Consider the following 27,529-nt stretch of genomic DNA (forward strand, 5'->3'; position numbering starts at 1 on the left):
AGGGGTAGCTCACACAGGATTGGATGGGGCCAACGCCACTGTGTAGCACAGGCGCGGTGCAGTGCCTGCTCTCCTGAGTGCCAGTGAGTGTAGCTAGGCTACGAGCACTGCCTCACTGGCGCCCCCTCCCCCAGGGCTAGGTTTACTGTGCTGCTCAGGTGAGGGTCTGCTCTCCTGAGTGTTTGAGCCAGCGAGGGGCAGGGCCACCATACCCACTCTCATGACCCCAGGGCCAGCTCTATCAACCCCGCAGCAGATGAACTGGGAGGGCTAGTACTCCTGTGGTTTTGCACTCAGGAATGGCTCACCGGTGCCCCAAGGACCTCCTCTGTCAGCACCATGTGGTGTGGTGACAAGCAGCAGGCCTCTAGGTGTCTACAGCCTGCCCATGTGGTGTGGCAGCAGGCAGACCTATGGAAGTCTTCCCACCCCTGCACCACAGGGAGTGGCTGCAGACAGGGCTGTGGAGGGCACTCTTTCCCTGCCTGAGCTGCATGGCATGGCGATTGACAGACCTCTGGATGTCTTCCTGTTCCCCTGATGCCAAGCTTAATAATTTTTACCAAGGGTATTCTCTGATCTCTCTCAGATTATTTTATTTGCTAGAGCAGAATTGATCCATTTAAAATTGTAGTTTTGTGTCAGGACATACATCTGTAGTTTAAAATACCAGAGACTGAAGTAGGACAGATCACAAGAGTCCACGAATTCAAGACTAGGTTAGGCAACAGAGTAAGATCATCTAATATATACATACATACATACATACATACATACATACATATTAGATTATATAATATATATAATATGTGTATGTATACTGATTTCTACAGCACTCGTGGTAGTCAATATTTTAAAGAGATCATTTCTACTTGTCACAAATAATTTAATTTATAAAGCTTGATTCAAAATGATTTCAAGTGACACAGGTATTTTTGCTGTCTGTGGTTGGTTTGAGGTGAGAGTCTCCCTATGTTGTCCAGACTAAGCTTGAACTTCTGATCCTTTGCAGAAGCATCTTGAGTAATGGTGTTTGCAGAGATGCACCACCGTGCCTGGCTTTGCAGAAGTATTATATATTTCTTGCTCTAATATCTACATTTTTCCAGTTGGAATAAAAGATGCAGGGTAAGCAGAATTACATTCTGATTTTCTAATAGCCATTTTCCTAAAGTTTCTCTACTGTCTACAACATTATTTATCTTTATTATTATAATTATAATAATTAATATTAAATTAACTGTTACCATTCTATGCTTTAGGTTTCTATGTCTATAACAATATTTTTATAATAATAATAATTATTATTAAATGAACTGTCATCATTTTGTGTCTCTAGGTCTTTTCTAAGAATCTCGTTGTGTGAAGTCTATATGTCAGACTTGCATTGTTATCCTAGTCCATAGACCTGAAATCTAAGGAACTGGACACAGAGAAAGCCAACCAATACACCAGAGAGCACTAAATTTTAACGACTGGATCACCAGAAAAGTAATCAACTGATCTAGAAAGAAGATGTGTGGTGTGAAGCACAGACAGAATCTAACGGTAACAAAAGTCTCTGTTGTTTTTTCAGTTCTGTCACAATTACAAAAATTAGAAGGTATCATTTTCAAGACAAGAAGTATTAAAACTAATCTGGAAATGTGATATATAAAGAATACTTCTAGGAATTTATACGTGTTGTATTTAAAAATAAGAATTAAAGGACTAAGCCATAAAACAAATGAGTGAAAAACTTGTCAGTCTTGAGGCCAGCCAGGAAATTCTTTACAAAATATGAATATGAATATACCATGATCTGAATGTTTATGTTTCCCTTAAAATTCCTAGTTGAAACCTAATCGCCAGTGTAGTATCATGAAGAGGTGTAGCATCTGTGAACAGGCCTGTAGGGTGCAGCCCTCTTTTGTTTTTGTTTGTTTTGGATATAAGAGTGATAGCAGCTTCATAGAAGGAGTATGGGAATGCTCCACCTCTTTCTCCTCCTCCTCCTCCTCCTCCTCCTCCTCCTTTTCCTCTTCCTCTTCTTCTTCTTGGCGAGTTTAAGAACTGTCTGTAGACCTTTGAATGCCTGGTAGAATACTGCTATGACTCCTTCTGGTCTTACACTTTTTTTCTGGAAGGCTTTTTATAGGCCTTTCATTACTATATTAGTTTAATATAGATTAGTTTAATCTCATTTGTTATGGGTCTGTTTAGGGTGTTGACTTCTTGGTTTAATTATGGTGTTTTAGCTGCCTCTAGAAAATCGATCATTTAGATATTCCAGCTTGATGGAATTCAGGGTTTCAAATATTCTGTTATACTCTTGATTTCTTTGGTGTCTGTGATAATGTTATCTTGGTCATTTCTAATTCTGATAATTTAGGTTCTCTCTCTCTCTCTCTCTCTCTCTCTCTCTCTCTCTCTCTCTCTCTCTCTCAGCTGAGCCAAAGGTCTGTCTTTTTTATCTTCTCAAAGAACCAGTTTTTAGATGTTTTAATTTTTTTTGTTTTCTTTGTTTCTAATTTGTTGACTTCTGCTCCAATTTTTATTATGTCTTGACATACACTTAGTTTAAGTTTGGTTTCTTCTTGTTTTTCTAACTCTTTGACTTCTATCATTAAACCATTTGTTTGAGTACCTTCTGATTTTTTTTTTCAATGTGATCATTTAGAACTATAAATTCCTCTTATGAAAATGCTTTCCGTGTTTCCCAGAGGGTTTGTTGTATTCAATGCTAGTGAAATCAAGGTTATTGGAGGAGAATCCACAACCACTAATTCACTAAACCAACACAATCCCCAACAGCACTATACCTTATACCCACAGACACATATCTGTCTTCACTCCTCATCAAGGAAACATCCCTTGGCAAGGGATAGAGACCACTACAGAAAAACAAAACCAACCAAAATGCAGAATTGAAAAGCCAAGTCCTAATCAATACATCTACAGAACATGCCCACACCTAAGGCAGAGAGAATATTGCAGAAGTGAGCAGACAATTGTGAGAGCCAAAGGCCAGGGAGTTTACTGAGTTTATATTTCCTAGTACCATCAAAGCTACCCCTGCAAAGTCTCACCAACATGTCTGCCCAATGTGAGCTGAACAAGGATGATATCATCAAACACACCAAACTGAACATTGAAAAACGATGAGGTCTCCACTCTACACAAAGAACTACAGGCAACTGAGTAAATCTGGAAGTGGGGAGAGATGGGAAGAGTTCACCAATTGATTGTTCAGTGCCAGATGTTCAACCCTAAAAACATACATACAAGTGACATTATATGGACTCAATGGGTTGTATTTAGAAATATATATACAAATAAATATATGCATGCAATAACAACTCGTGAAAATAGAAGCTATGAATTTGAAGAATTAGGTGGGTAACGTGGAAGGATTTTGTGGGAGAAAATATACAATCTCAAAAATAAACAACTGTTTTGGATTGCCCTGGTGCTGTTTGTATTTTGATGCTAATTCTGCTTCCCCAAGAGAGGCTACCTGGGACGTGGAGTGGATCACACATATCAGAACACAAAAAGGTAAGGCAGAGGTACAGATAAAGTTTCCTAGCTACCTAGGGGAGAACAAAAAAAAAAAAAACCCTAAAGTGAACGAGCAAAGATGATTGACAAGTATGCAAGAACTATTCTAGTACAATATTTCAATCCCTAGCTCATACTGCTTTGGTAAAAATGTAGGCAGATGTATAACACTAAGCCTGCAGTTCCTTGGTGACTACAGCTGAACATCTGGATAATGTAGATGATTGACAGGCCACGATGTATCTTCGGTTCTCCAAAGTAAGCATTATATTCAAGTAATGAAGATGCATTAAACTGTGGACTCTTTCTTATTATTACTAATGCTCATTCTCAATGATTGAGTACATTAACGCTTGATAAGTATTTTCTTGGGCCAGAGTCACATTTAAAACAGAGTTCTTTAATTATATATGACAAGTTTCTTTAAGAAAATAAAAAATTCCATCTAAGGCCCTATACAACACAAATTATTTAGCCGACCATGTTTACAAAGGATGGAACAATTGTGGCTCAGGGCCCAAACACTAAGAATGGTCTTTAAAAAAAAAAGATTTATTTTATGTATGTGAGTACACTGCTGCTTTCTTCAGACACACAAGAAGAGGGCATCAGATCCCATTACAGATATATGGTTGTGAGTCACCATGTGGTTGCTGGGAATTGAACTCAGGACCTCTGGAAGTGCAGATAGTCTTATAGTTTAATTTATGACTGCCAAGTTTAGGATTGTGTGAAAGGGATGTGCATCTCTTAGAAATCATGTATTTTTAGTTTTGCTGTTTACTAGGGAGAGCAGAATTTGGTGTGACACCCTCTCAGGATACTGTACAGTGGTAGGGAGTCAAAGCTCATAGTCATCACAACCAGACCCCAATGTGCTAAGGTTCTGAGTGACGAAGTTCTCATGTTCTACGGGAAAAAGTCTAAAATGCATTCTAACTCATCATATTTCCAACTTAATATTGACCTAGTTGTACAGACATTGGGTGAGCTGAACACCTCTGAACATTTTTATTAAAAATATTTTATTATATTTATGTATGCAGTAGAGACTGGAACACATGACAATGAGTGTGTGTGTGTGTGTGTGTGTGTGTGTGTGTGTGTGTGTGTGTGTGTGTATGTGTCTATAGGAAACTTGTGGAAGTCGATTTGCTCCTTCTGCCCATGTGTGTTCTGAAACTAAATCTCAGGTCATCAGGTTTGCCGACAAGAGCTTTTATCTGCTGCATAATCTCACCAGCCCACTGATCATGTTCCTTAAACAAGTACATATACGTCTACTATGAAAAAAATCAAAGAAGAAATACCATTATCACCCTTACTACTAAAAAGATGAAAATTTTTCTACAGTGTTTGTTGTATATTTAGAATTGCTCTAAGCACTGTAGATAACAGCTCATTTGGATTCTCATATTATTTAGAGATGCTAAACCACTTGTATCTAATTTCAGAGTTTATGATTGTTCTATAATGAAAATCAGATAGTTTGTATATAGAATCTATGTCCATAACCACTTCACTTAACTATCTCTCCAGGCACAACAGTCTGGTGGTTCCTCAGAAAATTGGACATAGTACTACCGGAGGATCCCGCAATACCTCTCCTGGGCATATATCCAAAAGATGTTCCAACCAGTAAGAAAGTCACATGTTCCACTATGTTCATAGCAGCCTTATTTATAATAGCCAGAAGCTGGAAAGAACCCAGATGCCCCTCAACAGAGGAATGGATACAGAAAATGTGGTACATCTACACAATGGAGTACTACTCAGCTATTAAAAAGAATGAATTTATGAAATTCCTAGGCAAATGGATGGACCTGGAGGGCATCATCCTGAGTGAGGTAACCCAATCACAAAGGAACTCACACAATATGTACTCACTGATAAGTGGATATTAGCCTAGAAACTTAGAATACCCAAGATATAAGATACAATTTGCTAAACACATGAAACTCAAGAAGAACGAAGACCAAAGTGTGGACACTTTGCCCCTTCTTAGAATTGGGAACAAAACACCCATGGAAGGAGTTACAGAGACAAAGTTTGGAGCTGAGACGAAAGGATGGACCATCTAGAGACTGCCATATCCAGGGATCCATCCCATAATCAGCTTCCAAACGCTGACACCATTGCATACACTAGCAAGATTTTGCTGAAAGGACCCAGACAGAGCTGTCTCTTGTGAGAGTATGCCGGGGCCTAGCAAACACAGAAGTGGATGCTCACAGTCAGCTATTGGATGGATCACAGGGCCCCCAATGGAGGAGCTAGAGAAAGTACCCAAGGAGCTGGGGGGGATCTGCAACCCTATAGGTGGAACAACAATATGAACTACCCAGTACTCCCCAGAGCTCTTGACTCTAACTGCATATGTATCAGAAGATGGCCTAGTCGGCCATCAGTGGAAAGAGAGGCCCATTGGTCATGCAAACTTTATGTGCCTCAGTACAGGGAAACGCCAGGGCCAAGAAGTGGGAGTGGGTGGGTGGGGGAGTGGGTGGGGGAGTGTGTGGGGGACTTTTGGGGTAGCATTGGAAATATAAATGAAATAAATACCTAATAAAAAAGAAATTAAAAAAATAAAGCATGAAATTCAGCATTTTCTTTAAGTTTGGATTTTTAAATAACTCTAAACAGTTTTTATAACTTAGTAACTATGATAATGGGTGTATATTAATGGAAAGTATTTAAAACTTCAATAAAAAGAGAATAGCTGCCCAAGTGAGCAAAATGGAGGACAAATAGAATTCAACTCAGCTAGAAACATGAATGCAGATCAGTGGTATTCAAAGCAAGCAATGCTAGGAGACTTCACAGAAAGAAAATCATCACACACACACACACATACACACACACACACACACACACACACACACACACACACACACACACTGTGTTCCACTTCCTACTACATAAAATAATATAATAGCATATTATTAATAAAATAAACTATTTCCTGCATAGTGGGAGTGAATGCAAACCCACTGGGGGGGGGGGGAGGGGAATAAGCCTGGCTTCCCTCAAACTGATATTGGAAACTAGAATTAATGCAGCATGCAAATATCCTACCACTCAACTCTGCCCTGGAAACATCCCGAGGAAAAAGCCTCCCTGATAGAGTGGGCTTTTTTCAAAGCGACCAACATCAGGGTCACATGTCATAGAGTCTGGGCTCAAAAATAAACTAGACAGGAAAGTTAGTGTCCAGCATGATAATAACAAACATAATAGGACTGAGCAGAATTTCTTTCCTTTTTATATCTGTACCTGTCTTAGGTATTTACTGCTGTGAACAGACACAATGACCAAGGCAACTATTATAAGGACAGCATTTAATGGGGACTGCCTTATAGGTTCAGAGCTTCAGTCCATTATCATCAAGGTGTGGCCATAGCAGCGTCCAGGCAGACATGGGACTGGAGGAGCTGAGAGTTTCACCTCTTGCTCTGCAGGCAGTTAGGAGAAGACTGGCTTGCAGGCAGCTAGGATGAGGATCTTAAATTTCACACCCACAGTGACACACCCACTCCGAAAAAGGTCACACCTACTCCAAGAAGGTCACACCTCTTGATAGTGCCACTCTTTGGGCCAAACATATTCAAACCACCACAGTATCTGTAATATGAGGAAGACACTCAACTCATATAACTTACTTTGACAGAGCTACAGTGTGACACCTAATAGAAGACATTAACAGGATGGAAGGAACGTACAATAAATTCATAAAAGAATCTAATTGTAGTGAGTTTTGGAGGACACTAGTCTTCCATATTTAAAAAAAAAAGAACAAAGAAAGGGAAATGAGACTGACAAAACAACCTACCCTGTAAAAGCTGTTTTATCTTAGGATATAAAGAAACTATGTACTATGTTTAAAAAGACCTGAGAGATTGAGTAAAGTTAAGAGAGAGTCATGAAAGTGTATGCACAGAAGAATGCAAAAATAGTTTCCAGCAGTTTTCCCTGAGGTGGGCTTGACTCATGCCTGCAATCATAGTGTTCTAGCCTGGGCCACATAGTGAGTTCCAAGAGGTCCTGGGATGCATCAGGAGACCTAGTCGTGTCTCAGTGAAGCAAAAGAAACCATGACTTTCACTACTCTGACTAGGAATCAAAGGAGAATTATTATTATAAATCACTTGAGTTATTTAAACAAAAAAATCCAAAATCGATAAATGATGTAGCACCAAATATTTCAGAATTCTCCAGTCTTCAAAACCAAAAGAAACATTATATAAATACTAATAAGTATGAGGTGATTAAAAACAAACAGCATGGCTAGGGGTGTAGCTCAGTTGATGAAGTCTTTATGTAACATGTATAAAGGCCCTGGGTTCAATGAATTACAGAATCCCATCACTAAGGAAGTAAAGATAAGAGAGTCAGAAGTATGAAGTCCATCCCAAGCTTCCTAGAGATGTTGAGTCTAGTCTGGGCTACATGAGAATGGAGGGAGAGGAAGGGGAGAAATAAAAGAGAAGAAAGAATGAGGAGGAGGAGGAGAAGGAACGGTGGGGGGAAGGAGGAGGGAAAGGAGGAGGAGGGTAGGGGATAGATGATTTCTTTTAAAAGGTAAGAATATGAGTTGCTTGTAGAAATTGTGAGCACCCAAGGCCACCAATCCCAGAATAGCATATAGGCAAAGGGCAGAAATCATACAGCCTGTTTCCTAAACTCAATTTCAAAATATGCGATTTCTGTCATTGATATATTTTTCCTTTCTGAATTTTTCCAGCTAGCAACCATCATAAAGTTCACCTGTATCTCTGGACCATGCACATTTCTTAGAATTCAGGTTTTGATTTCTTACCAGTTCTTTCTTGTAACTTTTGTCTGCACTAACCTGATTAAATCTATCATAATTCTACATTTCCTCTAGCTAGAAAATACAATGGTTTTTTTTTTCTTTTAAACCTACAAACAACCCCTGGTGAGAAGAAATAAAAGCACACCAGAACATTTTTCTTTTTTAATGCTGTGTTCATTACCATCAACAGTTTCACTGTATTGCTGTATGTCATTATCATCGCAATGCATTTAGAACACCCGTGGTTTAGATGCTTCCGCTCTGAAAGCATTTATTTCCTAACCTTCACTCAGGTAACTTACACATAATTGAGAGCTTGTATATACACTCTTCACAAAATACCTTTCCTAAATTTAAAACTCCATGTCCTTTGTAGAAGGACATTGATGATTTCATTGTAATCATAAACATTTAGAAAGCAATGTGACTTTCGAAGGGGTTCAAGTTAAATGTATGACTTGATTATTTAATAGAATTGAGCAGCTATTTATACACTTTTAAATTATTTTATTATAGTTTTGACAATTTCATACATTCATATAAGATAGTGTGGTAGTTTTGGACCTCCATTACTCTGTTGTGTTGTCTCTCAGCCCATCAGGACCCTCTTCCCAACTAGTCACCTACTAACTTCATGTCTATTTTTGGAGGGGGAGGTGCAGATCTTCTGCAGGTTATCACACTTTCAGTTTGTTCATGAGTGTGGTAATCACGTTATAAAGAAAAGACAACCAGGCAGTGGTGGCGCACACTTTTAATTCCAGCACTTGGGAGGCAGAGGCAGGCGGATTTCTGAGTTCGAGGCCAGCCTGGTCTACAGAGTGAGTTCCAGGACAGCCAGGGCTATACAGAGAAACCCTGTCTCAAAAAAACAAAACAAAACAAAACAAAACAAAACAAAACAAAACAAAAAAAGGAAAAAGAAAAGAAAAGACAGAGTTTCATTGAATGTTGCCCCAGCCATCTCAGTCTCTGGCTTCTATTGTTTTTCTACTTTTCTGTGATGTTCCATGGGCACTGAAGGAGGTAAGATGTATCCTTTTTAGAAATGGGCTCTCAATAGTCACAACACTTTTAGTAATTTGAGTCTTAATCATTGTTCACTGTAAAAAAAAAAAGTTTCTCTGGCCATGGTGAGATCAGCCATCAATACTACCTGTGTTTAGACTACCTGTGCATTTAGCAATGAGTCAGTGTTAGATTCTCTCCTAAGGCTTCAAGACTGAACCCTAATCCCCACTCAGCTGCACTGCAACCAAGGAATCATGAAACAGAGATCAAATACTGACTCAGCAAAGGAGAGGCAAGATTTCTGCACCATGAAAGACTGTCAACAATACTAATACTAACTAATTTCATATGTCCTATCACTAAACACAGTGATGAATAATCGAAATAATAGACCCTCACCAAAATTTTTCCTCCAACAGGAATGTCTTCCAAGAAAAGTAACAATGATTTAAAAGAAATAATAATAACTATGATTAAGGAAGTCAAAGAGGGTATCAGTAAATGCAGGAATGAAGTCTGATAAATTAAATAGCAGGATAAATTAATGAGAACTATTCAAGATATGAAAATAGAATTTAATTAATTGACAGAGTCCCCGAGGAAAAGCCAAATGAAATAGATTCCCTACTCAAGTCTGTGGCTCTACAGCCATGAGTTTTTGACCAAGCTCATAGGACTAGTAACATATTCACTCCTGTGGGGTGGGCTTTTAAGTTCATCAAAAAGTGGTTGGTTGTCTCCAGAACATTCATGCCACTATTGCAGCAGTGGGTGTATGTTGCCTATCAAGTCTGTATTGTATAAGGGGCTAGGGAAGACTGTTGGTTATTTCTCTACCAAACAGCCTCCAAAGCATCTTCAGACACCATGGACACTATACAGTTGGGAGGAAGCCTCCAGTTCAGTTCCAGCATGATTTCTCTGTGTCTCATATCCAAAGAATATAGTATCTTCGTGGTAAAAATCACACCATCTAGTTCAGATGGGCAACTGTGCACAAAGCTGTTTATGAATTTCAATAAAAACACACAAACAGAATAATAATTACCTAACTTATTCTAACCTTATAAGAAAAGGTATCTTATTTAGTTCATGGAAACTGAAAGCCCAAGAAAGATAGCACATTTGGTCCAGCTTCCCATGATGGCCTAACTGCATCATAGCAAGAGCATTCGAGGAAACAAAAGATCATATTACCAAACAGGATGCTAGAATAGGATTAGGGGTGGAACTACTCTTGAAAATTTCACTCTCAAGAAACATTTCTTCAGGAGACCATCATTTCCTTCCAAAGGAAGCAGCCTCAATAACCTGTCTTAGGGTTACTATTGCTGTGATGAAACACCATGGCCCAAAAGCAATTTGTGTGTGTGGAGGGGTGTTGTTTGTTGGTTGGTGGGTTTTTTTGTTTGTTTTGTTTTGTTTTGTTTTGTTTTGTTTTGTTTTGTTTTGTTTTAACACTTCCATATTGCTGTTCATTATTGAAAAATGTCAGGCTAGGAACTCAAACAGGCCAGGAACCTGCAGGCAGGAGCTGATGCAGAGGCCAAGGAAGGGTGCTGCTTACTGGCTTCCTCCAAGGCTTGCTTAGCTTAAATTCTTATAGAACCCAGAACCACCCAAGGGTGGCACCACTCACAATAGGCGGGGTCTTCATCCATCAATCACTAAGAAAATGCCTCACAGGCAGGCTTGCCTCTAGCCCAATCTTATGGAGATCTAAATTGAGGTTTCCTCCTCTCAGATGACTTTGATTTGTGTCAAGTTGACATAAACTATCCAACACACCCACCAACCTCTCACCAGGCACTACCTTTAAAGGCATTCTCAGTTGCCCTATGGTGACCCTAGTTACCAAGCCTCCAGTGATAAACCTTCGATGAGACAAAGACTATCCAAACCAGAAAAGCAGCATGAAAAGACAGTATGCATAGCATGTATAGAACATTCAGGCTGCAAAAGAAGAGAGAATTATGCATTCATTTTAATTTTGCATGAGATATTATAAGAATTTAAAAAGAAATAATTTTTTCTAGCTGTTCCATGAGCAAACGGACATCTGGGATAAAGAGATGTCTATTCATAATATGACAATTTTCTTTTTTATAATTTTAATTTAAAACACACACACACACAAACATTTGATAATCTAGTCTGAGAAATCTGTCTCTTTGGTCTTTTATTGCATGGCGCGTGCGTGGGTGCGTGTGCGTGTGTATATGAGTGTATCTGTGTGTATTCCCAAGCACACATGCCATGGGGAAGGGCTCCGATATGTCTGCTATCTTGAGTTCAGTCCCTGGGTCCCATGTGATAGGTGAGAACAGACTCCTGAATGTTGACTTCTACCTTCCACATGTATGTTTCAACACGTGGTACACACATGGGTACACACAATAAATAGAACTTGTAAAGATTCAATGTTTTAAATTTATGTGACCCTGGAGTCTGGGTTCTTTGTTCAATTATATTTTTGCTTTATATAATTTTTAATTACTGTATTTAGTTTTTAAGTTGTATGACAAATTAACAATAAGGCTTTTGTAAAAACAAACAAACAAAAAACCGGCAGTGATCAGTTTGCCCTTTATAGCATCAACTTTTGGGACTTGATAATTTTTCACAACACACGTTTTGATTAGGAGTACACATTTTATTGACCATTGTGTCGCCTAGGAAAATAGCCTCTAAATACACATTTATACTAAAAATATGAAAATGCTTTTCTAGACTTAAAAATATGTGTTTTTGATTGATACTTATAGTTATTCTTTTATAAAAAAGTTTTAAAATAAAAAACTATGAATGTGAAAAACATTTGTAATTCTTAGTTAATATCAGCGTTTACTCTCTGAGTCTGGGTTAGCATTGCTAAGGTACCTATTCACAGTCAATTACATCATTTCAAGTGCAGATTCATGTGATAGTTGTGCTGGGGTGACAAAGTTAAAAGTTTCTTTAACATGCAAACTCCCCCTGGGCATTTTATATTTTACAGTCCAAACAAGCTGATTCCAACAAGATCACAGCCATTCTCCAGGGAGCACTGGAAAGCACTGGTGTGTGATACAGTTCTGCTTATTTTGATAAATCCCTCCGTGAAGAACATGTTTTCCCTGCCTCGCCTGTGGTTGATACCACCAGGGAGCAATTCCACTGTCAGTGATGAATGCTAGCTAGGTCAGACCTTGTCAGTGCAAATGAAAGTCTTGTGATTAGCATTCTGTACCTTCTTACTAATGAACCTTCTAATCATGAAATCTGTCTTTGCTGCTAATATTCTACTAACTGTTAAATGCCCTTGAAGGCTAGATAGGCTGGAAATAATAGCATTAGCTTTTATATTTTCCCTTTTCTCTGGATCATGCCTTTCACATTTATTTAGGACTTACTATTTATGACTCGTAGAATTACAACCAGTCAGCATTATGACTCTTCCAACCTCAGTTGTACAATTCCTAATTGTAATCAGAAGTTATAAGTATGTGAAACAGTTAGAATTAAAAAGTCCATTTTGAAATCCTTAGGTTTCCTGAGAAACATTTTGCCAATAAGAAAAAGACTGAGTTAGAGTATTTATGGCAGATTTTTTGGAAAAAAAGCAGTAGTGAGAAGTTTGCTTTTATTTTTCTATGTTTTTAATTTTGAATTTGTAACAGAATTACATCAATTCCCTTGTCTCTTTCAATCTTACAGTCCCTCCCAGCTACCCTTCTTCAAACTCCTCTCTTTTATACCAAACATGGAAAAGTAACATTGAAGCCAATGCTTACCCATAAATTTATTTAATGTGACTTTTAGCTTAATATAAACACTGTACATTTAATCATGCAAGGACTTATTTACTACTATTCCAGATTAGTTATATATTTGTCAACTCTAAGACAAAAACAATTGCAAATGCACATCATTATTTTGTACATTGCTAACAAAGAAACTTATCATCCATTAAGACATAATAAGGCATTAAGGAAGCTACACATAATAAAATGTGGAAACTATTATAAAAATATAGAATGGTACCAATTGGAGGTCAAGATGTTAAAATGTGAAAAACTTCTTTTTTAGATATAGGAACTAGCAATTTAAAATGTAATCCAGCAGCAGGAACAAAGGAAGCCTCCTAGAACATCCTTCTCAGCTAATATTTTAACTAAGTCAGCATTCACCAAGATTTGCCTAAAATTGAACAGAACCTACCTAAGTTTACACATCCTCCTCCTTTTAGTTTTGATTGGTACTCATATACTATAAATAACCTGAACAGTTGCCAAAAAAACTTTATAAAGAGCTCAGAAATATATTAAAAGTCATCTTACATGCATGAAAGGGTAATCATAAATATGTCCCTCATTGAAGAATGGATAAAGAAAATGTGGTACATCTACACAATGGAATACTATTCAGTGATTAAAAACAAAGACATCATGAATTTCTCAGTAAATGGATGGATCTTGTGAATATCATCCTGAGTGAGGTAACCTAGTCCCAAAAGGAAATAAATGATAACTACTCACTTATAAATGGATATTAGCTTCAATGCACAGGATACCCATGCTAAACTCCACAGACCCAAAGAAACTAAGCAGAAAGAAAGCCCAAATGAGGATGCTTGAATCTTACTTAGTGGGGGAATAGGAGGCAGATGGAGGGAACTGGGTGGGAGAGGGGATGGAGTAAGAAATGGGAAGGGTTCAGGATCAGATGTGAGAAGGGACAGGAGAGATTGCCAGTTAGTCTTAAGAATCAATAGAAATCTATAACTAGTGGGGATAGGAAGGAGGAGGGCATCTTGAGAATGTGCCAGAGACTTGGGATAGAGGAGGCACCCAAGAATCAATGGGAGTGACCTTAGCTGTGACTCACAGCATTGGGAATATAGAACCTGAAGAGGGCACCCTATATGGCCAGGCAGGAAATTCATTGGAGCAATAGGTACACCAACCCACACACAAAACTTTGACCCAAAATTTATCCTGTCTACAAGAAATTCAGGGATGTTAGATGGTGCAGAAACTGAAGGAATGGCCAAGGAATAATCAGCCCAACTAAAGACCAAACCCCACGGGCAAGCACCAATCCCTGACGCTATTAATGATACTCTGCCATGCTTGCAGACAGTAGTCTAGCAGGATTGTCCTCCGAGAGGCTCTACCCAGCAGCTGATTCAGACAGATGCAGACACCATAGCCAAACAGTGGATGGAGCTTGGGGACTCTTATGGAAGAATATGAAGAAGGATGACAGACCCTGAAGTAGATTGGAATTCCACAGGAAGACCAAAAGAGTCAACTAACCTGAGCCCTTGGGGCTCTCAGAGACTGAACCACTGACCAAAGAACATACCTGAGCTGGACCTACCACCCCCAATCCTACACACAAACATATGTAGGAAATGTACAGCTAGGTCTTCATATGGGTCCCGAACAACTGGAGCAGGGACTATCCTAAAAATCTGTTGCCTGTCTGTGGGATATGTTCTTCTAGCTGGGTTGCCTTGTCTGTCCTCAGTGGGTGAGGATGGGCCTAGCCCTGTAGAGAATTGATGTGCCAGGGTGGGAGGACACCCAGGGGGACCTCCACCCTCTTGGAGGAGAAGGAGGGAGGATATTGTGGGAGGGGTGACTGGGAATGGGGGCAACAGTCAGGATGTGAAGTGAATAAATAAGAAAAAAGATCTAGTGACCCACAGGAAGGCAAGAAAAGAAAATAGGGAGGAAAATATGGGGGAAATCTAGCAAAAACCTAGTTGTAGACGTAAGTATATTAAGAATTCAGCAGGTGGGAAATCATGGAATCTAGTCAGTTTCCAGGACTAGTGAGGTCCTGGGTCCTGAAAATGTCTACTAATGCCCCTTTCTAAATAGCACTAAATACATTCCATGGAAAATTTCACGCCCCAATACTCAATACACGGTAATAGTAAGAAAATTAGAAATGTGAAAAAAATAAGCAGACATCGGTGAAATCGAGAATAGAAATTTGATGACAAGGTCTAAAGTTTTCAAATGATGGATAAGTTGTTAAACCTCCTTTAAGATCTCAAGCACAAAAAGAAAGACATCAAATACGAATAGTAGAAAGGAAAGGAGATTTGGAACTAGAGGCCCCAAGAGTCATAAAGAGAAGAATTTAAACAACTGTACCCACAAATTCATTAGCATAGATCAAGTAGTCCATTTCTTCATGTACAGAATTCATGAACTCACACAAACAATAGTGAATAATCAGAATATACCTTGCTGGTGGTCTGAATCATCTATTCACATTAAACATGCAATAAAGCATTCGCCTCGCTTGTTATGTGATGTTTCCCTTAGCTTCCGGCTTTTGTTAGCATGAAGAGCATCACTGAGTGCAGCCCCTCAGGCTTGCACCTCCTAAACCGTGAGCCCTTTTATTCTTTATCATATGCTATATCACTTTATTTGTATTTTATTGCATTTCATTTTAATAACACAAAGATGACAAGAAAATTAAGTCATTAAGATATAATTTAGGAAAAGATGTTTACTATCTGATAAAGAGAACTGTAATCTTAAAACCACCTCCCTTTTTAACATGGAGCAGAAATTTCTAGTCAATACAAGAAGGCAATGAAGGAAATAAAAACCGTAACACACCAGACACAGCAATACTTCTTAAGGTCACTCCACATGTTTATGGTTGTCAGAGCACAGTTTTATTTTTTTCCATAATACTTTTTATCTGGAACTCATAAGAATGCACCATGGGATAAGAATCAGAGTTCCATGCTTGTCCAAAGCCAACAGTGGGGCAAAGATGACATAAGTAGGCTATTCATAGGTAACGGGAGGGTCAAGCCTAACCCAGAGCCTACAAAAAGATCAAGATTTACCTGTGGTCTCCATCCTGTGACAAGGACACTCTTAATAGATGTTGAAAGGTTTTGATTTAAATCCCTAATAGTAAATAATGTCCCTCCTTTTAAAGCAAATGTTTCTTTTATTCAACTAATTTTAGGTAAAACACAACATAAGTAAGCTTATTTTGTTTTTTGTTTTTTCCTATAATTTCTATTATCTGGGAGACAGCTAGGAGAAAGGTACCCAGAGGATAGAACTCAGTAGGCACTGGCATTATGGGGCTGCTGTGTATGGAGTGGAAAACACTACTGTGAGTTTGTATTTATCAGATTTTTTCAAAAAAAGCTAGTTTTCTCAAATGAGTGTCCCAGGATAAAATAGACCATGACTCCTAAACAGATACTTGGGAAAATGCATTTGGTTCAGGACAAAAGCAATAAAAAGGGATGAAATTGGATTTAACAAAGGTTCTCTCTCTCTCTCTCTCTCTCTCTCTCTCTCTCTCTGTGTGTGTGTGTGTGTGTGTGTGTGTGTGTGTGTATGTGAAGATTCTGTCCATTCATTTCTTATTAAACATACAGCTCAGAATGATATCACTTGTGTTTTGTAAAAGTGAATTTCCTAGAATTTAGAAGGTGTGCTTGACACATACATGATACAATTTACTTGGTTTCAATCTCCACTGTGAGTCTGTTGCAAAGAATGTACACAATAAATATTTACACAGTAAATGTTGGCTAAAAGAGACATTGAATCAAGGGATGACTTATTGAGAGAAAATACTATCTAGACTCACAAATGATAGTAAGAGAAGTTATGGGTGTAATAGATGATGAGAGCAGAGTACTATATTTGGACTACATTCAGTTTAATTGTTAATATATTCCACTTTTTGGAAATGGTTCTTGGATTATACCAATTTGAGAAAAGGTGGTCATAGTGTGCTAGATGGTTTCAAACTCCATTTCCTACTTACTTCTTACTCACTCTTCTTCACAAGTCTCTCTGACACTTAGATACTCACAACAATCATTTAATTTAAGATTTGGTGTTTAAACCACCTCAGCTGATTTAGGTGGCCCAAGCCTCCTCTGTACTCAGTGGGTGATTTAGCTGGTTACTGTCAACCTAGCACAATCTGGCTCATATGACTAATATTTGGCAGCCTATCCACTAAGCCACGTGGATAAGCAGACCCTGTGTCTGCCCTCATCTATCAAGTTAGACATGGACTCTGTTAAAAGATAACCTGAGGATTACAAAGCCTGCATGAAAAATTGCTCTGTGTGAGCATTTTACAAGCAACTATGGTCCTACTTTTCCATGATGGTCAAGTCTAATTATCCTATTGGAATGTTGACTTTTCTCATTTCAAGATTGCCACTTAGAGAATTCAAACTGCTCAAGTGACCACTGTAGTTTAGTTACAGAGACCAGAGTGGAAGTATTTCATCCTTAAAACAAGGTATGCAAAACATAACTCTCTGTGTCAGAATTGTAGGGACACAATAGTACATGTCATTATTGATTTAAAATATGTACTGTTTCAGAAACATGTGTACTAATCATATTTGAGCTGGTCCCTTAGATACAGCTTCAACAGAATCTTTCTTCTGTCAATATTAAACCTACTCAGACATATAAAATAGGTAATCACTAGATTTCTGAAGCAGGAACCTAATTCTGTACCACAGAAGGAAGAATTGAACACAAGTATCACCAAGAACAGTTCTTCTGGTTTTCTCATAGGATGTTTTAATGTTATTCCCTAATTTTGTGAGGTTGAACATCTAGGACCAATGGTAGCTTGACTGGCTTTGGAAGATGAGAACCCATGTTCCTGTGACTGTAAATAATTTCCCTCTCTGCCCTCATGGTCTCTCCATGCTTACAAAAAAAAAAAAAAACCAAAAAAAAACAAAAAACTGTACTGCTACTGAACTGGCTGATAATAGGAGAGGACCAAGAATGTGACAAGTCCCTCTCTCTCTGTTCAGTGCCTCCTCAGCAGAGGATACTTGAAGGTGGCCATTGAGAAGTATGACACTTATCATTTGTGTTATAAAAAAATTTACAATACACTTAACAGCTTGAAACAACAAATATTATTTTATACCATTATATCATCAGCAGAACAGAGATAGATGCTTATAGATCAGTTTCGCTCAGGAGTTGGGTGTCGAGGGAAGAAGTCAGTGTAGAACCTGAGAGTCCTTTTTAAGTTCACTGGGATAGCCTCCATCTGTCATAGCATGGGCTAGTCCAGTGTTCCATGAGTATGCTCGTGACAACAAGGTGTATTCCCTGGAAAAAAGCTATATAAACAAGAACAGGAAGCCACAGTGCTGCTAACAAGTGAATCCTTAAAAGTATACATCACTGTCTTCTTTCTGTCATTTTCATTAGTATTAGGAGGAGGCTTGAGTTTCATTTGTTGAAGAGGATTGAATCAAAGAACACTGGCAACTGAGGAATGCTGCGAGCAGGAGAAATGGTTTGCCCCAAGGTTGGCTAACTAATAATAGGTGATGGCTCTGAGATTGCATACATGTCGGTAACATAATAAAGGCTGATCGGGATATATTTAATTTTATATATACATAGATACATTGATATATATCTATACACCAATTAAAAGATGCCATGGTATTTTTTTTAAAGAGAGCAAGAGGGGAGTGGGATCAAAAAGATGGACACTTTTTAGTTAAATCATAATTCCCCAAAATAAAAAAATATGAAAAGCAAATATGAGATCATATCTTTAAACACACAATCACAATTGATACGAGTAGCACAGATATCTTCAGGCTGTATGCTGTCTCTCATAGTTGTATTCATATATTTCTGTTCTGTCTCCCTTACGCTGGCCACTTGGGTACCTCTGAAGAGAAGGAAGAAGAGAAAGATGAAAAGGAGGAGGACAAGTAGGCTTGGGGACCACTGGTGGTAAATAGAGGGTAAGGAAAAGGTCACGTATCCAGGGAAAATAGAAGCTTGGAAGATTCTTGAGAGCTTCTACCAACAGTATTGGAAAAAAAAAAAAAAACAAAAAAACAAAAAAACAAAACCTTTTGCTAGAGGTGGAGACTGTGACCAGGCAAACTGCAGCGAGCAAGATGATCTATTGTAGGTCTGCCTGCAAGCAGACCCTGCCTTAAATAGCAAAACGGTGGACGAAAAGGGGGAGGATAAAGAGAAGAAGGAGAATTGGAGACAAAGTTGAAGGGCAGAGCACTTGCCTGACAGGCACTAGGCTCAATCCCAAAGGCCCTTTCCATTAGTTAAGTGGGTCCTTGTATATGTTCATTTCTTGTTGCTGCTGTTACAAACTGTTGTAAGTGGTGGCTTAAAACAATTTTAAAAACATTCTCACATACCTCGGAAATTACACTCCAAAATTGTCTTGATGGACTGAGATGAAAATGTTGGTGGGACTATATTCCTTCTGAGTCTCTAAGGTAAACATGCTGACTGATTTGCATTCACCCTCTAGGCAGTTTGCATTCCCTGGCCCAGGCTTCCATCATTGGACCTCAGCTTGTATTGCCAAGGCTCCCTTTGACACTGACCCACCTGAATCACTGTTTTAAAGACTACTGTCATTCCCCGAGCCACCCAGGTAATCCAAAGCCCCTAAAGAGTATTTTGGCCTGAAGGCTTTATAATCTTAGGTTCTAGAGACTAGGAGGAGGTCAACTTTGGAACTATTATGCCATTGTGCCACAAATAGCACCTACTGTTATCATATCTGACCTACAGAAGAGGTGCTATTCAATGTTTCTGGGACTCTGAGTCACAAATGCAAACAGCAAAATTTCATTCTTCATCATGGACACTTGAGTCTTGCGGGGTATCCAATGCTGCACCTGACCTTTCAGTCAATTCTTTCATCTAGACATTAATTGCTCTGTTTCTCTCTAGCTTACTTTGTTTTATTTGTTTGTTTTTTGTTGTTGTTGTTTTTGTTTTATTGAATAGTTTCTTTATTTACATTTCAAATGTTATCCCCTTTCCCTGTTTCCCTCTCTCCCTGAAACCCCCTATCCCATCCTCCCTCCCCCTGCTTCTATAAGGGTGTTCTTCCACCTACCCACACACTCCCACCTCCCTGCCCTTGATTCCCCACACTGGGGCATCAATTGAGCCTTCATAGGACCATGGATCTCTCCTCCCATTGGCGCCTGACAAGGCCATCCTCTGCTACATATGCATCTAGCTTACTTTGGATCAGTACTTTCTCCTTGGAACTAATGGCAATCCATCAGCAGGTTTTCACCATTTCCAAAAGTTCTTTGTAGGCTGTCAAATACTGGTAGAATGCTTTCATAGTGTACTCTGTCCAACTTTGCAATACATCTTGCTTTGATTCTAGTCTCCTTGGAATCTAGCCCCGTGCCTACCTTCCTGGCAATGGACCAATAGAATTCCATCTAAAGGGAGACTGGCAGCAGACAAATGACAGCTGTGCTTTTCAAATGTTAAATGTACTTCTTGAAAAGTATCAAAACCAATGAAGATGAGGTAGTATTGTTCAACATGCATGGTGTAAAAGTTGTTCCATCTGATATAGAGTCTTGTAAATACTTACTGGAAATGTATGTGTTTATTTAAACTCTGCCATTGAGTTACACCACCAGCCCCATAAATTTTAGTGTTTAAGGCTCTTCTTTGGCCTATCATTCAAGAAACATCACACAAGAATAAAGCATTCCTCGTGTTTCATACATTTGTTTGTCATGCTGTATTTTTGTCAGTGCACGTTACATTTTTTTAAAATGCTCGGTAGGGTGTAATGTGTGAGGATCTGCTGAGTGACTTTCACACAAAGTCCTGTTATGTGTGTGGGATTCTGCTTCTACGTGAAATGCTCGAGCCACTCCCTTCTTCATCCTCACTTTTACCATTTTTAACTAAAACTGTTTTCTTATTCAAGTCATCCCGTGGCAGATGCTGCAGTGCTGGAGCTAGGCTCCCCATGGGTCTTTCTCATCTATTCAGGTCCTGCATTTTAGATGACACGGGATTCATTAGTTACCAGAGCCTGGCTGTAGATACGATGGAGGACTGAGCGGGGAGAGCTCATCTTCCACAGTGTATTTCATCCATACACTACTTGGCCTCGAGGTTTCCTTTCTACTTAAGCACGGTCAGTGCATTGCTCTCTCAGCTTTCTGGATCTGAAGCTTCTCCTTTGCTGCTTCAGACCATTGTGAAGAAGGAACCGTGAAGACTGGCAGGGGAGTAGGAGATTTCTTTTCTCTTTCTCTTGAGGGCAAGCTCACAAGTGGGCTGCTCGCCTGGAGGAAGGGATGGAGCAAGAGAGGATGTTAGGTAAAGATAAGAGTCAAGGACCTTTCTCTCTTTTGAGGAGAGACTGGATTGGTGAACATTCAGAACTCTTAGACGTTGTGGCAAGACTTCCCACTTCTCGTGCACTATGGCCTTGTCACCCAGTGCACATGAGTATTGAGGCTACTCAGTGCATTTGCCCGAGGCCTGAGAAATACTTGGATATTTTCAGCACAATTGCACCTGGCAAGAATACCTAATATTCATTTTGTAGTTATCAGTTCACAGAGGTTGGGGAGATCAAATGTGCGATGTTAAATTTAAAAAATAGTATTTGAGAAAACCCCTGAATCTGAGCGATTTACCTACTAGCATGGAGATGGAGTGGGTACCCTTTATCTCATAGAAGCCACTAAGAAAGGTAAATACTGGAATTGGTAAGTTAAAACTGTTAGATTAAAAATTGTGATTTTTACTTAAAATGTTTTCCTTAAAGATTTAGGGAAGAGTGTTCTGTCAAAATCCTTTCTCATGATTTGTAAGTGACTCAAACAACTATTAGACTAGTTTTAGTGAGTTTTAGATTGAGTTTTAGTGAGTTCTATGATTTAAAAATAATAGTAAAGTAGAAATTCCATGTAGTTATTCAGTGTTTGAGAGGATGCCTGAAATGCTTTTGTGAAGGAGCTATCAAATCTCTTCTTTTCTTGGTGCCCGAATCAGCTCTAAATTCGCGATAATGTTATTTTTATAGTAGATGTCATCTATCGTAGAAAGAAAAATCTATTCATAGCAGCGAATACTTACTTGGTAATAGTAGATAAGTGCTGTCCTTTTTATTGTGCTCTGTTAACCTACTAAATATGTTGTGGTATATTTTACCTTAAGAAGAGAACATCACAGTACCTACCTGCTAATCTGGACTGCTAATGCAGTACACATTTCTTTCCTACAGGTCTGGAAGCTGGAAGTTCATGAGCAAGTTGCCAGAGGGGCAGAGTTCTTGATGAGGTATGCACCTTGGATAATAATTTTGTTGCTGTTGTGTCTTTGTAGGTGTTTTTAGATAGGTTCACCTAGGTTATAGTGAAATTTACTATATGTCAGAACACGATCAAAAGAATAACACAAGGTGCCCAGTGAGTGCCTTGGAGACCTGTGGGAGAGGCCCCAGGGCAAAAGGCAGAAAGCCTCCTACATCAGATGCATTTTCCTCCTGGCAATGAATCCATGCCTCCTATGACAAACATTTACATTCAACTTATAAGACAGGTTTCTTCTTGATGGATGTCAGAAGCCAACCTGGTCAGTGTACCCTAAATCTGAATATGGCCTTCTGCCTTGCTTTCATGATTTCTGACATAGAATCTACAGTGCATGCCGGGAAAATGTGTTTAAATTGGTCAGTCCTCAGAAAGTAATGAGAAAGAGGTGTTCTATTAGTATTTACAATGTACTACTGATGCTTATTTATATGTTTTTCTGAACCCAAAGAACGTTACTTGGATTGTTGCTTTTTTGTTACATTTGTATGTGAAAGTACACTGAAACTGATATAAATTTGTCCACAGCATTAGATGGTCCACCCCATTCTTGCCACACAACGAAAGTCGACAACTGTATAATCCAGTCCAGCCTGAAACTCATGGCAATCATTCTTCCTCAGTTTTGAAGTATTTGAATTATAGGCCCATATCACTATACAATGCCTTCATAACAACACTAATCTCATCCCAGAGATTCCATCGTCATGGCCTAATCTAAAATTATTTTACCTTCAACAAACCTCAACTCACAATACTATCCCGTTGGAGGCTAAAATATCACCATATGGATTTAGGGGTAGGGAAAAAAACCTCATCCAAAATTGTAGTTTTCTGTTGACAAAAGAAGAAATATAATCTGGCCTGAATTAAAGCATTTTAATAATTGATGTTTGATAGTTGATCACACTACTCAGGTTATCATTTCTTACAGAACAACTTTTAAAAGTAATTTTGAGCTATAGATGCAAATAGCCTTTAAAGAAATTATTGTGCAAAAATGAGAAAGCATATTGTTTATATCAAAACATTAAAATTAAAGATATTTTATGATGTTGAGGTAGAATCACATCCATTGAAGACAGGCTATGGTAAGGGTGCTAGCGAAATAAAGCAAGAGAATATAGGCTCTGAAACCTTACTCAGGTCAGTTGATAGATGTAGATTCAGCTGCTTGTAACATCAAATAAAAACCAAAGACACTCCCCAAAACAAGACCAAACAAAAATCAAAAGCACAAAACCCCACAAAAGAAAACCTTCTTTTAGATGACTAGTGTGGCAGAAATGTTTTCCCCATCTTGCTTTGTCATTCTGTCCTCCCATGCCAAGCACCAAAATGGCAGCTAAGCCCAGCTGCTCACCATTCTCTCCTGGAGGGCAGGAACAAAGGATGATTTGAAACAAGCACCTAAGGGGCACAAACAATATTTTAAGGAGATTTCCTGGACCTTCCACATGACATTTACAGTGGACGTTTTATTACCAACTTGATTATGTGGTCATGAATAACTGAGATGGCGAAATTGCTCTTTGACTTTTCATGACAGGTTGCCATAATAATATTAGTGTTCAAAGTAAGAAGGATGGAGTGTAGGCCAAAGGATATATGAGCCATGAAAAAGAACATAAAGCTAACTCCTTCTTCTAGTTTCAACTTCATCATAGTTAATGTTTTGTTAATTCTATTTTGTGGTGGCCATGCAAATTCAGTTCTCTGTGTACTGAAGCAGCAAGAGCCATCTTTGCATTCTGAAAAAATAAAAACCATGTGTTATTCTTTTGAAGAGGTGACTGAAAGGTGAGGGTTTGTTTTAATGCTGTTGACCATTAGTGGAATTGAAATTAGCCAGGAGTAGTTAAAGAACACCTGCTTCATAGTGACCCACGTAGGAAAAAAGACTTTTAAATGTTTGTTCTTAGTGAAAGGATTTTGTAACCTGAAACTTCCTTCATTTTTCCTTCTGCTTAAAGCTATATGCAAGGATTTTATTACAGTGGTATACAATAGGCATATTGTAGTGCTACAATGTACAGTAGTTTTTCATACTACTTTTTTTTTTTTTTTTTGCTGGTTAAGAATCACACAAAAAATGATGAGTTAATAATATGCCACTAGATGACTTCTTTATTTGCATGGGTTTAATCAGCTTAGGCCAAGCAGAAAATGCACATACATGTATTCCCCCACCCACACACACACACACATGGACATGCATGCTATTTTGAAGGGTTATCATTGGAAGACTAATCTGCAATTGAAAGTGTCTACCTTCTATACCTAAAATAAACATTAAAATTATCATTTGAGCAATAGTAGTGGGCATCAAGTGTGTTAACACAGTTGTGAAACGCTGATAAAGTCTGGGCCCAGGACCATGGACATAAATTGAGCCCTGGTGGCACTGGTGTGGACATAGAAAATCACTTCACATTTTTTTAATTATCCATCTGTGAAATGGGGAATATGATACCTACTCTAGAAGACTGTGGTGAGGAGCAAGGAAATAACTGGAAAGTTAAGAAGTGTCTAACTAACCACTAATAGCCAGTGCTCAGTAAATACTATTAGCAAAATTCATAGTCTGTGCATGTGTCTTAGTCAGGGTCTCTATTCCTGCACAAACATCATGACCAAGAAGCAAGTTGGGGAGAAAAGGGTTTATTCGCTTACACTTTCCACATTGCTGTTCATCACCAAAGGAAGTCAGGACTGGAACTCAAGCAGGTCAGGAAGCAGGAGCTGATGCAGAGGCCATGGAGGGATGTTTCTTACTGGCTTGCTTCCTCTGGCTTGTTCTTTCTGCTTTCTTATAGAACCCAAGACTATCAGCCCAGAGATGGTACCACCCACAAGACATTGGCCTGTTCTCATCTCTTGGAGACTCTCTGACCCAGAGCTCCAAAATCTCTCCACCAGCTTGCTAAGTTCCCACTGGTGGGTCACTACCACACCAGCCCCACACTTCCAAATTCCCATGACCTTTTGGGGTGCACTTTTTGCAAACCCACACTTTGTTGCCATACCTTTCTCCCTGGAACCCAGTTGAGTCCCCGGGTGAAGGAAAACACCACATAAACTTAGATCAGAATCAACAAGTAACTAACTGTAGGGCACAGCAACTACCATCCTAATTTGTAAGCTATGCTAAATTTAACTTCTTCAGTGGTGAATCCTGGTTGATCTGCCATCTAATCCAGCGACCTCTTTTTAGCTACATATTGTCCTCTAACCTCTTTTTGACCAAAAGCAAGTATCTGGCTCCTGTTTCCCCTCTTCCTCTCTCTTACCCAAAAGTCTCACCTACTCCTCACCCAGTGACTGGTTCCTAGAAATCTTTATTCATTAGGGGAAGGTTGACAGGAAGTCACCTGAGTATGTGATTCACTCCTCAGCCCAGGCAGCCCCTCTTGGGGAAGTGGAATTAGCATCAAAATACAAACAGCACCAGGGCTAACCACAGCATGTAATAAAATCAATACTATTTTAGTTATATAATAAAAATTAAAATCTCAATTATATGTGCTGATTAGCTTGATACTTATTACATTCACATTTACTATTGGACTATATATTATGGGTGTAATAAGCCAAAATTTATCTATATCTTATACAGACTTTAAAAAAATATTCCTAGACCACTAAAGACAGCAACTATCAAAACTTCATAGTATTATAGGTGAGATTATAACAACATTGTAAATATTTTGTATGCATTTTATAGTATTGACACTGAAATTTCTGAACATGGCATTCAAAAAATAATAAAAGAATAACAATTGCATTTAGTTTATAAATCACTTTATCCTAAATAAATCATGAGGGTTTTTTGTACAGTAAAGCCTAATTTCCAAGTGGTGTATTTTAATTTATTTAAAGGTATGTGAAATCTGCTCAGTATTCTTGATTAGTGTTTTGGAAATAATCACTTCTCTGATATTATTTCTTAAGTTTACTCATTACCATAACTATGGAAATGCTGATATGCTGGCAAATTGCACCCTCCAGTGGAAATAATGTTTATCCATAAAAATGAAATGTGTTTCCATACTGCAACTTTAACACACTCAACTGTACTTCTGCTTAAATTTTAAAAGAGTATATATGATTTTTTAATAACTTGAAAGAATGTATTCCTATCCACACTTATATGCTTTTGAGGATCACAGGAATTGGCTCTGAGTTTCAAACTGTACTGTGTTGATAAGATGTTAAATGTTTGAAAGGTAAAAGAGAGTCAAAAAAATTTAAAGAAAGGATAAATTGGAAACACCTCACATATTGGACATTTTTAATAGGGCATAATTTTTCATAAATTAAAATTGAATTATAAGGGTTTTTCATTGTAAATAAAGTTCTTATAAGAATTCTATAATAATTTAAGAAATAACTATACATATATTTCTGTGTTCATTAAACAACAGCCCCCCCAAATGCTATACTCAATTGTCAATTTAATGTGATAATATGTTAGTGATATCATATCTTTATCAAGATACCTGGGTCTGTTTTACCTTTCATTGTGATATTCTTGGAGCAAAGAGTTTGGTTGGGAGAATTTGCAGTTCATCAATATTAAAAGAGAAAATGTTAATGGTCAATAAAAACTGAAGCACATATTTCTCTCATAGAGTAGATGATCAAGAAAAAGAACATGACACTTTCTGTGTCTACCTCTAATCTTAAGGTCAGCTCTGACAAACATACTTATCTTTCAGCTCCACAAACAATCTTATAGTGATAAAACCAGGTTCAGGCAGGCTTTTTGGGATTGTTTTTGTTTGTTTGATTTGTTGGTTTTTTTTTTAAACTAATATTCTTCCAGTGACACAAAAAAATTGATATGGACAGGAAGCATAAAAACATAGCCATTAGTAACTGTCCAGAACAAAAGAACATTGCTTAAATATGTATAGGAAAACATTACGTTTAGGTTACCAATTGGTTATGCAATACCAAGTGGACAGGTCTGAAATCATATACATAGATGTAACACTAATCAGATT

The 27,529-nt window shown here is 38.3% G+C and overlaps 1 long non-coding RNA gene across 1 annotated transcript; it reads left to right on the forward strand.

Moving 5' to 3' along the window:
• The first annotated feature begins 11 nt into the window (after positions 1 to 11).
• On the forward strand, positions 12 to 23,412 carry 4933436E23Rik (RIKEN cDNA 4933436E23 gene). Its single transcript, NR_040455.1, has 9 exons — positions 12 to 83; positions 1,013 to 1,128; positions 1,400 to 1,548; positions 12,363 to 12,423; positions 18,598 to 18,697; positions 19,079 to 19,148; positions 19,685 to 19,810; positions 22,436 to 22,491; positions 23,052 to 23,412. It is a non-coding gene; the product is annotated as an RIKEN cDNA 4933436E23 gene (long non-coding RNA).
• The last annotated feature ends 4,117 nt before the right edge of the window (positions 23,413 to 27,529 follow it).

This window comes from Mus musculus, chromosome 1, assembly GCF_000001635.26.
Source record: "Mus musculus strain C57BL/6J chromosome 1, GRCm38.p6 C57BL/6J".
NCBI lineage: Eukaryota > Metazoa > Chordata > Mammalia > Rodentia > Muridae > Mus > Mus musculus.